This window comes from Camelus bactrianus, chromosome 11, assembly GCF_048773025.1.
Source record: "Camelus bactrianus isolate YW-2024 breed Bactrian camel chromosome 11, ASM4877302v1, whole genome shotgun sequence".
NCBI lineage: Eukaryota > Metazoa > Chordata > Mammalia > Artiodactyla > Camelidae > Camelus > Camelus bactrianus.
The window spans coordinates 11650697-11665767 of NC_133549.1; the positions used below are offsets into that span (position 1 = coordinate 11650697).

General features: G+C 69.9%; 7 non-coding genes across 7 annotated transcripts; all 7 read left to right on the forward strand.

The window, feature by feature from the left end:
* The first annotated feature begins 1097 nt into the window (after nt 1-1097).
* Nucleotides 1098-1216, forward strand: LOC141579280 (5S ribosomal RNA). Its single transcript, XR_012510436.1, has one exon. It is a non-coding gene; the product is annotated as a 5S ribosomal RNA (ribosomal RNA).
* A 2186-nt stretch (nt 1217-3402) lies between these two features.
* Nucleotides 3403-3521, forward strand: LOC141579281 (5S ribosomal RNA). Its single transcript, XR_012510437.1, has one exon. It is a non-coding gene; the product is annotated as a 5S ribosomal RNA (ribosomal RNA).
* A 2198-nt stretch (nt 3522-5719) lies between these two features.
* Nucleotides 5720-5838, forward strand: LOC141579282 (5S ribosomal RNA). The gene has a single exon (XR_012510438.1). It is a non-coding gene; the product is annotated as a 5S ribosomal RNA (ribosomal RNA).
* Nucleotides 5839-8036: 2198 nt separating this feature from the next.
* On the forward strand, nt 8037-8155 carry LOC141579283 (5S ribosomal RNA). Its single transcript, XR_012510439.1, has one exon. It is a non-coding gene; the product is annotated as a 5S ribosomal RNA (ribosomal RNA).
* Nucleotides 8156-10337: 2182 nt separating this feature from the next.
* Nucleotides 10338-10456, forward strand: LOC141579285 (5S ribosomal RNA). Its single transcript, XR_012510441.1, has one exon. It is a non-coding gene; the product is annotated as a 5S ribosomal RNA (ribosomal RNA).
* Nucleotides 10457-12642: 2186 nt separating this feature from the next.
* On the forward strand, nt 12643-12761 carry LOC141579286 (5S ribosomal RNA). The gene has a single exon (XR_012510442.1). It is a non-coding gene; the product is annotated as a 5S ribosomal RNA (ribosomal RNA).
* A 2191-nt stretch (nt 12762-14952) lies between these two features.
* On the forward strand, nt 14953-15071 carry LOC141579287 (5S ribosomal RNA). Its single transcript, XR_012510443.1, has one exon. It is a non-coding gene; the product is annotated as a 5S ribosomal RNA (ribosomal RNA).

Sequence of the window (15071 nt, forward strand, 5' to 3'; positions counted from 1 at the left end):
TGTCTGCTTCTGGGTCCAGCGTTGCCCCCTCCGTCTCCCTCTCTCCCTCTCTCTGTCAAACTCTTGTCTCTCTGTCAGTCTGTCTCTGGTCTCTTTCTCTGTCTCTGTCTCTGCCTCTGCCTCTGCCTCTGTCACCCCCTCACCCCCCACCCCCTCCCAGAACGCACCCCCGGCGCCGCCTGTCTCTCCACCACTGTGTCTCCTTCCTCTCTTTCTCCCTCTCACCATAGCCTCTCACGTTTGCTCTCACTCTGGCTCTCCTGGAGCAGCTGGCTTATGCTCCCTCTCTTCCCCTCCGTTTGTCTGGGTTGGGGGTGGGGGTGGAGGGGTGTGTGTCTAGATGTGTGTTTTCAGTGTGTGTGTGTGTGTCTGTGTGTGTGTGTGTGTGTGTGTGTGTGTGTGTGTGTCTGTGTGTGTGTGTGTGTGTGTGTGTGCGCGTGTGCGTGCGTGCGTGCGCGTCTGCGTGGGCCGGCGCGCGCTCCTGTCCGTCCGATCGTCCGTCCTTCGGTCCGTCCCGTCTTTCTCAGCCCTCTCTGCAAGGGGCTGTCTTCTTTCGCCACGGGGGCTGGGCAGGGAGGCCCGCTAACGCCCACCGGCCCGGTGTGGGGTGAAGGGTGGGGCGGGGTGGGGCGTCGGGCCCGGGCTGATGCCTTCCCTCCCGCCGCGACGGAGGTACTGGGTGGGTTTGGGCAAGTTGGTGGAGGCAGGAGGGGCGGCCAAGGTCCGCGCTGGGCTACGCCTAGGCCCGGAGGTGGGTGGGTGGGGCTCAAGGGCCGGCCGGCCGGCGGCCCGGAGGCCCGGAGGCCCGGGTCCGGACGCCTCCGGGGCCACTTGCCCCTGCCAGCGAGCCTGATGCGTGGATCCGAGCTGGGACGGGCCTGGAGAGTCCCGGGGTGGGCGGGAGGCGCTGGGAGGCGGGCGGCAGGCGCGCGGTGCGCTCTGCGCTCTGCGCTGTGTGCGCTGAGTGCAGGGCGCGGTGGCTTGGCTTGGCTTGGCTTGGCTCGGCTCGGCTCGGCTCGGCCCGGCCCGGGCCGGCCGAGGCGGCGGCAGGGAAGGCGCAGCGCGGGCTCTTGAGGCGCCGCGCGGCTCCTGCCGCTGTCTACGGCCATACCACCCTGAACGCGCCCGATCTCGTCTGATCTCGGAAGCTAAGCAGGGTCGGGCCTGGTTAGTACTTGGATGGGAGACCGCCTGGGAATACCGGGTGCTGTAGGCTTTTTTTTTTTTTTTTTTTTTTTTGGCCTCCTGCCTCCCTCTCCTTTAGCCGCCGCCCCTGTCCCCAAGGCGGCTCCCCGCAGGCCCGAGCACCTCCTGACCCTCCCCCCCACCCCCACGCCACGCCCGCGCAGCCCACGGCCTGCCCCGACCGCGCGGCAGGCAGGCAGGCGGGCGCACAGGCAGCGGCTTCCCTGCCCCTTGGACCTCGCAGCCCCGGCCCCCCACAGCCCCCACAGCCCCCCGGCCCTCCCCTGGGGGGACTGTGAGGCGGGAGGGGCGACGGCCCGACCGCGACTCCGCCGCAGGCCTGGGCTCCCTCGGTCCGTCCTCGTCCTCGTCCTCCTGCCGCCCGCGGCCCGCGAGCCCTCTCGACGTCCAACGGCGCCCAGCCGCCGGCTGCCCGCCCCAAGTCGACGCCAGCGCCCGCCCGCCGAGACCGCCTTCTCTCCACCAGCCTTGGCCTGCTCTCCCCAGGGAAGGAAAGGACGTTCCCGTCCTTCGCCCGGCAGGGCCACGCCCACCGGTCGCCCCTCCGTGTCCCTTGGAACCTGGGCCCCGCCAGAGCCACTTCGTGCGTTGGCCCTCCAGTTCCACGACGCCCCCCTCGGCACACGCCCGTCGCCGCTGCTCTCCAGCAACAGCCACCCAGGCGCACTCAAGCAAGTCCGGGCGCGCCCGGCCCAGAGAGGCCCGGAGTCGGAACCGACGGCCAGAGAGACAGAGAGACGACGGAAAGCAGGACGACGACACGAAAACCCACCCACCGGGACACGCACACTGCCGCCGACACGCTGACCTGCGCACACCCACCGCCGGCGGGACCGTCTCGTCTGTCTGTGCCGGGCCCCCGGCCCGCGGCTCCCGGGGAAGGAACCCGAGCAGCGCGCAGAACGGGACTCCTGAGACGTCGTCTGGGAGTCCTGGGGCCCCGCGGGGGACTGCCAGCCCCAAGGCACCTACCTGCCTCCTGCCCGGGGTGCCGCCCAAGCACCACCACCCTGCCTAGGGGAAGCTCCGTCTTCAGCAGAGGCTCATCTGCGGCTCGGCAAGGTCTGTGACAAGAGCATCTGTCCCGGGTGTGTCTGTCTGCTTCTGGGTCCAGCGTTGCCCCCTCCGTCTCCCTCTCTCCCTCTCTCTGTCAAACTCTTGTCTCTCTGTCAGTCTGTCTCTGGTCTCTTTCTCTGTCTCTGTCTCTGCCTCTGCCTCTGCCTCTGTCACCCCCTCACCCCCCACCCCCTCCCAGAACGCACCCCCGGCGCCGCCTGTCTCTCCACCACTGTGTCTCCTTCCTCTCTTTCTCCCTCTCACCATAGCCTCTCACGTTTGCTCTCACTCTGGCTCTCCTGGAGCAGCTGGCTTATGCTCCCTCTCTTCCCCTCCGTTTGTCTGGGTTGGGGGTGGGGGTGGAGGGGTGTGTGTCTAGATGTGTGTTTTCAGTGTGTGTGTGTGTGTCTGTGTGTGTGTGTGTGTGTGTGTGTGTGTGTGTGTGTGTGTCTGTGTGTGTGTGTGTGTGTGTGTGTGCGCGTGTGCGTGCGTGCGTGCGCGTCTGCGTGGGCCGGCGCGCGCTCCTGTCCGTCCGATCGTCCGTCCTTCGGTCCGTCCCGTCTTTCTCAGCCCTCTCTGCAAGGGGCTGTCTTCTTTCGCCACGGGGGCTGGGCAGGGAGGCCCGCTAACGCCCACCGGCCCGGTGTGGGGTGAAGGGTGGGGCGGGGTGGGGCGTCGGGCCCGGGCTGATGCCTTCCCTCCCGCCGCGACGGAGGTACTGGGTGGGTTTGGGCAAGTTGGTGGAGGCAGGAGGGGCGGCCAAGGTCCGCGCTGGGCTACGCCTAGGCCCGGAGGTGGGTGGGTGGGGCTCAAGGGCCGGCCGGCCGGCGGCCCGGAGGCCCGGAGGCCCGGGTCCGGACGCCTCCGGGGCCACTTGCCCCTGCCAGCGAGCCTGATGCGTGGATCCGAGCTGGGACGGGCCTGGAGAGTCCCGGGGTGGGCGGGAGGCGCTGGGAGGCGGGCGGCAGGCGCGCGGTGCGCTCTGCGCTCTGCGCTGTGTGCGCTGAGTGCAGGGCGCGGTGGCTTGGCTTGGCTTGGCTTGGCTCGGCTCGGCTCGGCTCGGCCCGGCCCGGGCCGGCCGAGGCGGCGGCAGGGAAGGCGCAGCGCGGGCTCTTGAGGCGCCGCGCGGCTCCTGCCGCTGTCTACGGCCATACCACCCTGAACGCGCCCGATCTCGTCTGATCTCGGAAGCTAAGCAGGGTCGGGCCTGGTTAGTACTTGGATGGGAGACCGCCTGGGAATACCGGGTGCTGTAGGCTTTTTTTTTTTTTTTTTTTTTTTTGGCCTCCTGCCTCCCTCTCCTTTAGACGCCGCCCCTGTCCCCAAGGCGGCTCCCCGCAGGCCCGAGCACCTCCTGACCCTCCCCCCCACCCCCACGCCACGCCCGCGCAGCCCACGGCCTGCCCCGACCGCGCGGCAGGCAGGCAGGCGGGCGCACAGGCAGCGGCTTCCCTGCCCCTTGGACCTCGCAGCCCCGGCCCCCCACAGCCCCCACAGCCCCCCGGCCCTCCCCTGGGGGGACTGTGAGGCGGGAGGGGCGACGGCCCGACCGCGACTCCGCCGCAGGCCTGGGCTCCCTCGGTCCGTCCTCGTCCTCGTCCTCCTGCCGCCCGCGGCCCGCGAGCCCTCTCGACGTCCAACGGCGCCCAGCCGCCGGCTGCCCGCCCCAAGTCGACGCCAGCGCCCGCCCGCCGAGACCGCCTTCTCTCCACCAGCCTTGGCCTGCTCTCCCCAGGGAAGGAAAGGACGTTCCCGTCCTTCGCCCGGCAGGGCCACGCCCACCGGTCGCCCCTCCGTGTCCCTTGGAACCTGGGCCCCGCCAGAGCCACTTCGTGCGTTGGCCCTCCAGTTCCACGACGCCCCCCTCGGCACACGCCCGTCGCCGCTGCTCTCCAGCAACAGCCACCCAGGCGCACTCAAGCAAGTCCGGGCGCGCCCGGCCCAGAGAGGCCCGGAGTCGGAACCGACGGCCAGAGAGACAGAGAGACGACGGAAAGCAGGACGACGACACGAAAACCCACCCACCGGGACACGCACACTGCCGCCGACACGCTGACCTGCGCACACCCACCGCCGGCGGGACCGTCTCGTCTGTCTGTGCCGGGCCCCCGGCCCGCGGCTCCCGGGGAAGGAACCCGAGCAGCGCGCAGAACGGGACTCCTGAGACGTCGTCTGGGAGTCCTGGGGCCCCGCGGGGGACTGCCAGCCCCAAGGCACCTACCTGCCTCCTGCCCGGGGTGCCGCCCAAGCACCACCACCCTGCCTAGGGGAAGCTCCGTCTTCAGCAGAGGCTCATCTGCGGCTCGGCAAGGTCTGTGACAAGAGCATCTGTCCCGGGTGTGTCTGTCTGCTTCTGGGTCCAGCGTTGCCCCCTCCGTCTCCCTCTCTCCCTCTCTCTGTCAAACTCTTGTCTCTCTGTCAGTCTGTCTCTGGTCTCTTTCTCTGTCTCTGTCTCTGCCTCTGCCTCTGCCTCTGTCACCCCCTCACCCCCCACCCCCTCCCAGAACGCACCCCCGGCGCCGCCTGTCTCTCCACCACTGTGTCTCCTTCCTCTCTTTCTCCCTCTCACCATAGCCTCTCACGTTTGCTCTCACTCTGGCTCTCCTGGAGCAGCTGGCTTATGCTCCCTCTCTTCCCCTCCGTTTGTCTGGGTTGGGGGTGGGGGTGGAGGGGTGTGTGTCTAGATGTGTGTTTTCAGTGTGTGTGTGTGTGTCTGTGTGTGTGTGTGTGTGTGTGTGTGTGTGTGTGTGTGTGTGTGTGTCTGTGTGTGTGTGTGTGTGTGTGTGCGCGTGTGCGTGCGTGCGTGCGCGTCTGCGTGGGCCGGCGCGCGCTCCTGTCCGTCCGATCGTCCGTCCTTCGGTCCGTCCCGTCTTTCTCAGCCCTCTCTGCAAGGGGCTGTCTTCTTTCGCCACGGGGGCTGGGCAGGGAGGCCCGCTAACGCCCACCGGCCCGGTGTGGGGTGAAGGGTGGGGCGGGGTGGGGCGTCGGGCCCGGGCTGATGCCTTCCCTCCCGCCGCGACGGAGGTACTGGGTGGGTTTGGGCAAGTTGGTGGAGGCAGGAGGGGCGGCCAAGGTCCGCGCTGGGCTACGCCTAGGCCCGGAGGTGGGTGGGTGGGGCTCAAGGGCCGGCCGGCCGGCGGCCCGGAGGCCCGGAGGCCCGGAGGCCCGGGTCCGGACGCCTCCGGGGCCACTTGCCCCTGCCAGCGAGCCTGATGCGTGGATCCGAGCTGGGACGGGCCTGGAGAGTCCCGGGGTGGGCGGGAGGCGCTGGGAGGCGGGCGGCAGGCGCGCGGTGCGCTCTGCGCTCTGCGCTGTGTGCGCTGAGTGCAGGGCGCGGTGGCTTGGCTTGGCTTGGCTTGGCTCGGCTCGGCTCGGCTCGGCCCGGCCCGGGCCGGCCGAGGCGGCGGCAGGGAAGGCGCAGCGCGGGCTCTTGAGGCGCCGCGCGGCTCCTGCCGCTGTCTACGGCCATACCACCCTGAACGCGCCCGATCTCGTCTGATCTCGGAAGCTAAGCAGGGTCGGGCCTGGTTAGTACTTGGATGGGAGACCGCCTGGGAATACCGGGTGCTGTAGGCTTTTTTTTTTTTTTTTTTTTTTTTGGCCTCCTGCCTCCCTCTCCTTTAGCCGCCGCCCCTGTCCCCAAGGCGGCTCCCCGCAGGCCCGAGCACCTCCTGACCCTCCCCCCCACCCCCACGCCACGCCCGCGCAGCCCACGGCCTGCCCCGACCGCGCGGCAGGCAGGCAGGCGGGCGCACAGGCAGCGGCTTCCCTGCCCCTTGGACCTCGCAGCCCCGGCCCCCCACAGCCCCCACAGCCCCCCGGCCCTCCCCTGGGGGGACTGTGAGGCGGGAGGGGCGACGGCCCGACCGCGACTCCGCCGCAGGCCTGGGCTCCCTCGGTCCGTCCTCGTCCTCGTCCTCCTGCCGCCCGCGGCCCGCGAGCCCTCTCGACGTCCAACGGCGCCCAGCCGCCGGCTGCCCGCCCCAAGTCGACGCCAGCGCCCGCCCGCCGAGACCGCCTTCTCTCCACCAGCCTTGGCCTGCTCTCCCCAGGGAAGGAAAGGACGTTCCCGTCCTTCGCCCGGCAGGGCCACGCCCACCGGTCGCCCCTCCGTGTCCCTTGGAACCTGGGCCCCGCCAGAGCCACTTCGTGCGTTGGCCCTCCAGTTCCACGACGCCCCCCTCGGCACACGCCCGTCGCCGCTGCTCTCCAGCAACAGCCACCCAGGCGCACTCAAGCAAGTCCGGGCGCGCCCGGCCCAGAGAGGCCCGGAGTCGGAACCGACGGCCAGAGAGACAGAGAGACGACGGAAAGCAGGACGACGACACGAAAACCCACCCACCGGGACACGCACACTGCCGCCGACACGCTGACCTGCGCACACCCACCGCCGGCGGGACCGTCTCGTCTGTCTGTGCCGGGCCCCCGGCCCGCGGCTCCCGGGGAAGGAACCCGAGCAGCGCGCAGAACGGGACTCCTGAGACGTCGTCTGGGAGTCCTGGGGCCCCGCGGGGGACTGCCAGCCCCAAGGCACCTACCTGCCTCCTGCCCGGGGTGCCGCCCAAGCACCACCACCCTGCCTAGGGGAAGCTCCGTCTTCAGCAGAGGCTCATCTGCGGCTCGGCAAGGTCTGTGACAAGAGCATCTGTCCCGGGTGTGTCTGTCTGCTTCTGGGTCCAGCGTTGCCCCCTCCGTCTCCCTCTCTCCCTCTCTCTGTCAAACTCTTGTCTCTCTGTCAGTCTGTCTCTGGTCTCTTTCTCTGTCTCTGTCTCTGCCTCTGCCTCTGCCTCTGTCACCCCCTCACCCCCCACCCCCTCCCAGAACGCACCCCCGGCGCCGCCTGTCTCTCCACCACTGTGTCTCCTTCCTCTCTTTCTCCCTCTCACCATAGCCTCTCACGTTTGCTCTCACTCTGGCTCTCCTGGAGCAGCTGGCTTATGCTCCCTCTCTTCCCCTCCGTTTGTCTGGGTTGGGGGTGGGGGTGGAGGGGTGTGTGTCTAGATGTGTGTTTTCAGTGTGTGTGTGTGTGTCTGTGTGTGTGTGTGTGTGTGTGTGTGTGTGTGTGTGTGTGTGTGTGTCTGTGTGTGTGTGTGTGTGTGTGTGCGCGTGTGCGTGCGTGCGTGCGCGTCTGCGTGGGCCGGCGCGCGCTCCTGTCCGTCCGATCGTCCGTCCTTCGGTCCGTCCCGTCTTTCTCAGCCCTCTCTGCAAGGGGCTGTCTTCTTTCGCCACGGGGGCTGGGCAGGGAGGCCCGCTAACGCCCACCGGCCCGGTGTGGGGTGAAGGGTGGGGCGGGGTGGGGCGTCGGGCCCGGGCTGATGCCTTCCCTCCCGCCGCGACGGAGGTACTGGGTGGGTTTGGGCAAGTTGGTGGAGGCAGGAGGGGCGGCCAAGGTCCGCGCTGGGCTACGCCTAGGCCCGGAGGTGGGTGGGTGGGGCTCAAGGGCCGGCCGGCCGGCGGCCCGGAGGCCCGGAGGCCCGGAGGCCCGGGTCCGGACGCCTCCGGGGCCACTTGCCCCTGCCAGCGAGCCTGATGCGTGGATCCGAGCTGGGACGGGCCTGGAGAGTCCCGGGGTGGGCGGGAGGCGCTGGGAGGCGGGCGGCAGGCGCGCGGTGCGCTCTGCGCTCTGCGCTGTGTGCGCTGAGTGCAGGGCGCGGTGGCTTGGCTTGGCTTGGCTTGGCTCGGCTCGGCTCGGCTCGGCCCGGCCCGGGCCGGCCGAGGCGGCGGCAGGGAAGGCGCAGCGCGGGCTCTTGAGGCGCCGCGCGGCTCCTGCCGCTGTCTACGGCCATACCACCCTGAACGCGCCCGATCTCGTCTGATCTCGGAAGCTAAGCAGGGTCGGGCCTGGTTAGTACTTGGATGGGAGACCGCCTGGGAATACCGGGTGCTGTAGGCTTTTTTTTTTTTTTTTTTTTTTTTGGCCTCCTGCCTCCCTCTCCTTTAGCCGCCGCCCCTGTCCCCAAGGCGGCTCCCCGCAGGCCCGAGCACCTCCTGACCCTCCCCCCCACCCCCACGCCACGCCCGCGCAGCCCACGGCCTGCCCCGACCGCGCGGCAGGCAGGCAGGCGGGCGCACAGGCAGCGGCTTCCCTGCCCCTTGGACCTCGCAGCCCCGGCCCCCCACAGCCCCCACAGCCCCCCGGCCCTCCCCTGGGGGGACTGTGAGGCGGGAGGGGCGACGGCCCGACCGCGACTCCGCCGCAGGCCTGGGCTCCCTCGGTCCGTCCTCGTCCTCGTCCTCCTGCCGCCCGCGGCCCGCGAGCCCTCTCGACGTCCAACGGCGCCCAGCCGCCGGCTGCCCGCCCCAAGTCGACGCCAGCGCCCGCCCGCCGAGACCGCCTTCTCTCCACCAGCCTTGGCCTGCTCTCCCCAGGGAAGGAAAGGACGTTCCCGTCCTTCGCCCGGCAGGGCCACGCCCACCGGTCGCCCCTCCGTGTCCCTTGGAACCTGGGCCCCGCCAGAGCCACTTCGTGCGTTGGCCCTCCAGTTCCACGACGCCCCCCTCGGCACACGCCCGTCGCCGCTGCTCTCCAGCAACAGCCACCCAGGCGCACTCAAGCAAGTCCGGGCGCGCCCGGCCCAGAGAGGCCCGGAGTCGGAACCGACGGCCAGAGAGACAGAGAGACGACGGAAAGCAGGACGACGACACGAAAACCCACCCACCGGGACACGCACACTGCCGCCGACACGCTGACCTGCGCACACCCACCGCCGGCGGGACCGTCTCGTCTGTCTGTGCCGGGCCCCCGGCCCGCGGCTCCCGGGGAAGGAACCCGAGCAGCGCGCAGAACGGGACTCCTGAGACGTCGTCTGGGAGTCCTGGGGCCCCGCGGGGGACTGCCAGCCCCAAGGCACCTACCTGCCTCCTGCCCGGGGTGCCGCCCAAGCACCACCACCCTGCCTAGGGGAAGCTCCGTCTTCAGCAGAGGCTCATCTGCGGCTCGGCAAGGTCTGTGACAAGAGCATCTGTCCCGGGTGTGTCTGTCTGCTTCTGGGTCCAGCGTTGCCCCCTCCGTCTCCCTCTCTCCCTCTCTCTGTCAAACTCTTGTCTCTCTGTCAGTCTGTCTCTGGTCTCTTTCTCTGTCTCTGTCTCTGCCTCTGCCTCTGCCTCTGTCACCCCCTCACCCCCCACCCCCTCCCAGAACGCACCCCCGGCGCCGCCTGTCTCTCCACCACTGTGTCTCCTTCCTCTCTTTCTCCCTCTCACCATAGCCTCTCACGTTTGCTCTCACTCTGGCTCTCCTGGAGCAGCTGGCTTATGCTCCCTCTCTTCCCCTCCGTTTGTCTGGGTTGGGGGTGGGGGTGGAGGGGTGTGTGTCTAGATGTGTGTTTTCAGTGTGTGTGTGTGTGTCTGTGTGTGTGTGTGTGTGTGTGTGTGTGTGTGTGTGTCTGTGTGTGTGTGTGTGTGTGTGTGTGCGCGTGTGCGTGCGTGCGTGCGCGTCTGCGTGGGCCGGCGCGCGCTCCTGTCCGTCCGATCGTCCGTCCTTCGGTCCGTCCCGTCTTTCTCAGCCCTCTCTGCAAGGGGCTGTCTTCTTTCGCCACGGGGGCTGGGCAGGGAGGCCCGCTAACGCCCACCGGCCCGGTGTGGGGTGAAGGGTGGGGCGGGGTGGGGCGTCGGGCCCGGGCTGATGCCTTCCCTCCCGCCGCGACGGAGGTACTGGGTGGGTTTGGGCAAGTTGGTGGAGGCAGGAGGGGCGGCCAAGGTCCGCGCTGGGCTACGCCTAGGCCCGGAGGTGGGTGGGTGGGGCTCAAGGGCCGGCCGGCCGGCGGCCCGGAGGCCCGGAGGCCCGGGTCCGGACGCCTCCGGGGCCACTTGCCCCTGCCAGCGAGCCTGATGCGTGGATCCGAGCTGGGACGGGCCTGGAGAGTCCCGGGGTGGGCGGGAGGCGCTGGGAGGCGGGCGGCAGGCGCGCGGTGCGCTCTGCGCTCTGCGCTGTGTGCGCTGAGTGCAGGGCGCGGTGGCTTGGCTTGGCTTGGCTTGGCTCGGCTCGGCTCGGCTCGGCCCGGCCCGGGCCGGCCGAGGCGGCGGCAGGGAAGGCGCAGCGCGGGCTCTTGAGGCGCCGCGCGGCTCCTGCCGCTGTCTACGGCCATACCACCCTGAACGCGCCCGATCTCGTCTGATCTCGGAAGCTAAGCAGGGTCGGGCCTGGTTAGTACTTGGATGGGAGACCGCCTGGGAATACCGGGTGCTGTAGGCTTTTTTTTTTTTTTTTTTTTTTTTGGCCTCCTGCCTCCCTCTCCTTTAGCCGCCGCCCCTGTCCCCAAGGCGGCTCCCCGCAGGCCCGAGCACCTCCTGACCCTCCCCCCCACCCCCACGCCACGCCCGCGCAGCCCACGGCCTGCCCCGACCGCGCGGCAGGCAGGCAGGCGGGCGCACAGGCAGCGGCTTCCCTGCCCCTTGGACCTCGCAGCCCCGGCCCCCCACAGCCCCCACAGCCCCCCGGCCCTCCCCTGGGGGGACTGTGAGGCGGGAGGGGCGACGGCCCGACCGCGACTCCGCCGCAGGCCTGGGCTCCCTCGGTCCGTCCTCGTCCTCGTCCTCCTGCCGCCCGCGGCCCGCGAGCCCTCTCGACGTCCAACGGCGCCCAGCCGCCGGCTGCCCGCCCCAAGTCGACGCCAGCGCCCGCCCGCCGAGACCGCCTTCTCTCCACCAGCCTTGGCCTGCTCTCCCCAGGGAAGGAAAGGACGTTCCCGTCCTTCGCCCGGCAGGGCCACGCCCACCGGTCGCCCCTCCGTGTCCCTTGGAACCTGGGCCCCGCCAGAGCCACTTCGTGCGTTGGCCCTCCAGTTCCACGACGCCCCCCTCGGCACACGCCCGTCGCCGCTGCTCTCCAGCAACAGCCACCCAGGCGCACTCAAGCAAGTCCGGGCGCGCCCGGCCCAGAGAGGCCCGGAGTCGGAACCGACGGCCAGAGAGACAGAGAGACGACGGAAAGCAGGACGACGACACGAAAACCCACCCACCGGGACACGCACACTGCCGCCGACACGCTGACCTGCGCACACCCACCGCCGGCGGGACCGTCTCGTCTGTCTGTGCCGGGCCCCCGGCCCGCGGCTCCCGGGGAAGGAACCCGAGCAGCGCGCAGAACGGGACTCCTGAGACGTCGTCTGGGAGTCCTGGGGCCCCGCGGGGGACTGCCAGCCCCAAGGCACCTACCTGCCTCCTGCCCGGGGTGCCGCCCAAGCACCACCACCCTGCCTAGGGGAAGCTCCGTCTTCAGCAGAGGCTCATCTGCGGCTCGGCAAGGTCTGTGACAAGAGCATCTGTCCCGGGTGTGTCTGTCTGCTTCTGGGTCCAGCGTTGCCCCCTCCGTCTCCCTCTCTCCCTCTCTCTGTCAAACTCTTGTCTCTCTGTCAGTCTGTCTCTGGTCTCTTTCTCTGTCTCTGTCTCTGCCTCTGCCTCTGCCTCTGTCACCCCCTCACCCCCCACCCCCTCCCAGAACGCACCCCCGGCGCCGCCTGTCTCTCCACCACTGTGTCTCCTTCCTCTCTTTCTCCCTCTCACCATAGCCTCTCACGTTTGCTCTCACTCTGGCTCTCCTGGAGCAGCTGGCTTATGCTCCCTCTCTTCCCCTCCGTTTGTCTGGGTTGGGGGTGGGGGTGGAGGGGTGTGTGTCTAGATGTGTGTTTTCAGTGTGTGTGTGTGTGTCTGTGTGTGTGTGTGTGTGTGTGTGTGTGTGTGTGTGTGTGTCTGTGTGTGTGTGTGTGTGTGTGTGTGCGCGTGTGCGTGCGTGCGTGCGCGTCTGCGTGGGCCGGCGCGCGCTCCTGTCCGTCCGATCGTCCGTCCTTCGGTCCGTCCCGTCTTTCTCAGCCCTCTCTGCAAGGGGCTGTCTTCTTTCGCCACGGGGGCTGGGCAGGGAGGCCCGCTAACGCCCACCGGCCCGGTGTGGGGTGAAGGGTGGGGCGGGGTGGGGCGTCGGGCCCGGGCTGATGCCTTCCCTCCCGCCGCGACGGAGGTACTGGGTGGGTTTGGGCAAGTTGGTGGAGGCAGGAGGGGCGGCCAAGGTCCGCGCTGGGCTACGCCTAGGCCCGGAGGTGGGTGGGTGGGGCTCAAGGGCCGGCCGGCCGGCGGCCCGGAGGCCCGGAGGCCCGGGTCCGGACGCCTCCGGGGCCACTTGCCCCTGCCAGCGAGCCTGATGCGTGGATCCGAGCTGGGACGGGCCTGGAGAGTCCCGGGGTGGGCGGGAGGCGCTGGGAGGCGGGCGGCAGGCGCGCGGTGCGCTCTGCGCTCTGCGCTGTGTGCGCTGAGTGCAGGGCGCGGTGGCTTGGCTTGGCTTGGCTTGGCTCGGCTCGGCTCGGCTCGGCCCGGCCCGGGCCGGCCGAGGCGGCGGCAGGGAAGGCGCAGCGCGGGCTCTTGAGGCGCCGCGCGGCTCCTGCCGCTGTCTACGGCCATACCACCCTGAACGCGCCCGATCTCGTCTGATCTCGGAAGCTAAGCAGGGTCGGGCCTGGTTAGTACTTGGATGGGAGACCGCCTGGGAATACCGGGTGCTGTAGGCTTTTTTTTTTTTTTTTTTTTTTTGGCCTCCTGCCTCCCTCTCCTTTAGACGCCGCCCCTGTCCCCAAGGCGGCTCCCCGCAGGCCCGAGCACCTCCTGACCCTCCCCCCCACCCCCACGCCACGCCCGCGCAGCCCACGGCCTGCCCCGACCGCGCGGCAGGCAGGCAGGCGGGCGCACAGGCAGCGGCTTCCCTGCCCCTTGGACCTCGCAGCCCCGGCCCCCCACAGCCCCCACAGCCCCCCGGCCCTCCCCTGGGGGGACTGTGAGGCGGGAGGGGCGACGGCCCGACCGCGACTCCGCCGCAGGCCTGGGCTCCCTCGGTCCGTCCTCGTCCTCGTCCTCCTGCCGCCCGCGGCCCGCGAGCCCTCTCGACGTCCAACGGCGCCCAGCCGCCGGCTGCCCGCCCCAAGTCGACGCCAGCGCCCGCCCGCCGAGACCGCCTTCTCTCCACCAGCCTTGGCCTGCTCTCCCCAGGGAAGGAAAGGACGTTCCCGTCCTTCGCCCGGCAGGGCCACGCCCACCGGTCGCCCCTCCGTGTCCCTTGGAACCTGGGCCCCGCCAGAGCCACTTCGTGCGTTGGCCCTCCAGTTCCACGACGCCCCCCTCGGCACACGCCCGTCGCCGCTGCTCTCCAGCAACAGCCACCCAGGCGCACTCAAGCAAGTCCGGGCGCGCCCGGCCCAGAGAGGCCCGGAGTCGGAACCGACGGCCAGAGAGACAGAGAGACGACGGAAAGCAGGACGACGACACGAAAACCCACCCACCGGGACACGCACACTGCCGCCGACACGCTGACCTGCGCACACCCACCGCCGGCGGGACCGTCTCGTCTGTCTGTGCCGGGCCCCCGGCCCGCGGCTCCCGGGGAAGGAACCCGAGCAGCGCGCAGAACGGGACTCCTGAGACGTCGTCTGGGAGTCCTGGGGCCCCGCGGGGGACTGCCAGCCCCAAGGCACCTACCTGCCTCCTGCCCGGGGTGCCGCCCAAGCACCACCACCCTGCCTAGGGGAAGCTCCGTCTTCAGCAGAGGCTCATCTGCGGCTCGGCAAGGTCTGTGACAAGAGCATCTGTCCCGGGTGTGTCTGTCTGCTTCTGGGTCCAGCGTTGCCCCCTCCGTCTCCCTCTCTCCCTCTCTCTGTCAAACTCTTGTCTCTCTGTCAGTCTGTCTCTGGTCTCTTTCTCTGTCTCTGTCTCTGCCTCTGCCTCTGCCTCTGTCACCCCCTCACCCCCCACCCCCTCCCAGAACGCACCCCCGGCGCCGCCTGTCTCTCCACCACTGTGTCTCCTTCCTCTCTTTCTCCCTCTCACCATAGCCTCTCACGTTTGCTCTCACTCTGGCTCTCCTGGAGCAGCTGGCTTATGCTCCCTCTCTTCCCCTCCGTTTGTCTGGGTTGGGGGTGGGGGTGGAGGGGTGTGTGTCTAGATGTGTGTTTTCAGTGTGTGTGTGTGTGTCTGTGTGTGTGTGTGTGTGTGTGTGTGTGTGTGTGTGTGTGTCTGTGTGTGTGTGTGTGTGTGTGTGCGCGTGTGCGTGCGTGCGTGCGCGTCTGCGTGGGCCGGCGCGCGCTCCTGTCCGTCCGATCGTCCGTCCTTCGGTCCGTCCCGTCTTTCTCAGCCCTCTCTGCAAGGGGCTGTCTTCTTTCGCCACGGGGGCTGGGCAGGGAGGCCCGCTAACGCCCACCGGCCCGGTGTGGGGTGAAGGGTGGGGCGGGGTGGGGCGTCGGGCCCGGGCTGATGCCTTCCCTCCCGCCGCGACGGAGGTACTGGGTGGGTTTGGGCAAGTTGGTGGAGGCAGGAGGGGCGGCCAAGGTCCGCGCTGGGCTACGCCTAGGCCCGGAGGTGGGTGGGTGGGGCTCAAGGGCCGGCCGGCCGGCGGCCCGGAGGCCCGGAGGCCCGGAGGCCCGGGTCCGGACGCCTCCGGGGCCACTTGCCCCTGCCAGCGAGCCTGATGCGTGGATCCGAGCTGGGACGGGCCTGGAGAGTCCCGGGGTGGGCGGGAGGCGCTGGGAGGCGGGCGGCAGGCGCGCGGTGCGCTCTGCGCTCTGCGCTGTGTGCGCTGAGTGCAGGGCGCGGTGGCTTGGCTTGGCTTGGCTTGGCTCGGCTCGGCTCGGCTCGGCCCGGCCCGGGCCGGCCGAGGCGGCGGCAGGGAAGGCGCAGCGCGGGCTCTTGAGGCGCCGCGCGGCTCCTGCCGCTGTCTACGGCCATACCACCCTGAACGCGCCCGATCTCGTCTGATCTCGGAAGCTAAGCAGGGTCGGGCCTGGTTAGTACTTGGATGGGAGACCGCCTGGGAATACCGGGTGCTGTAGGCT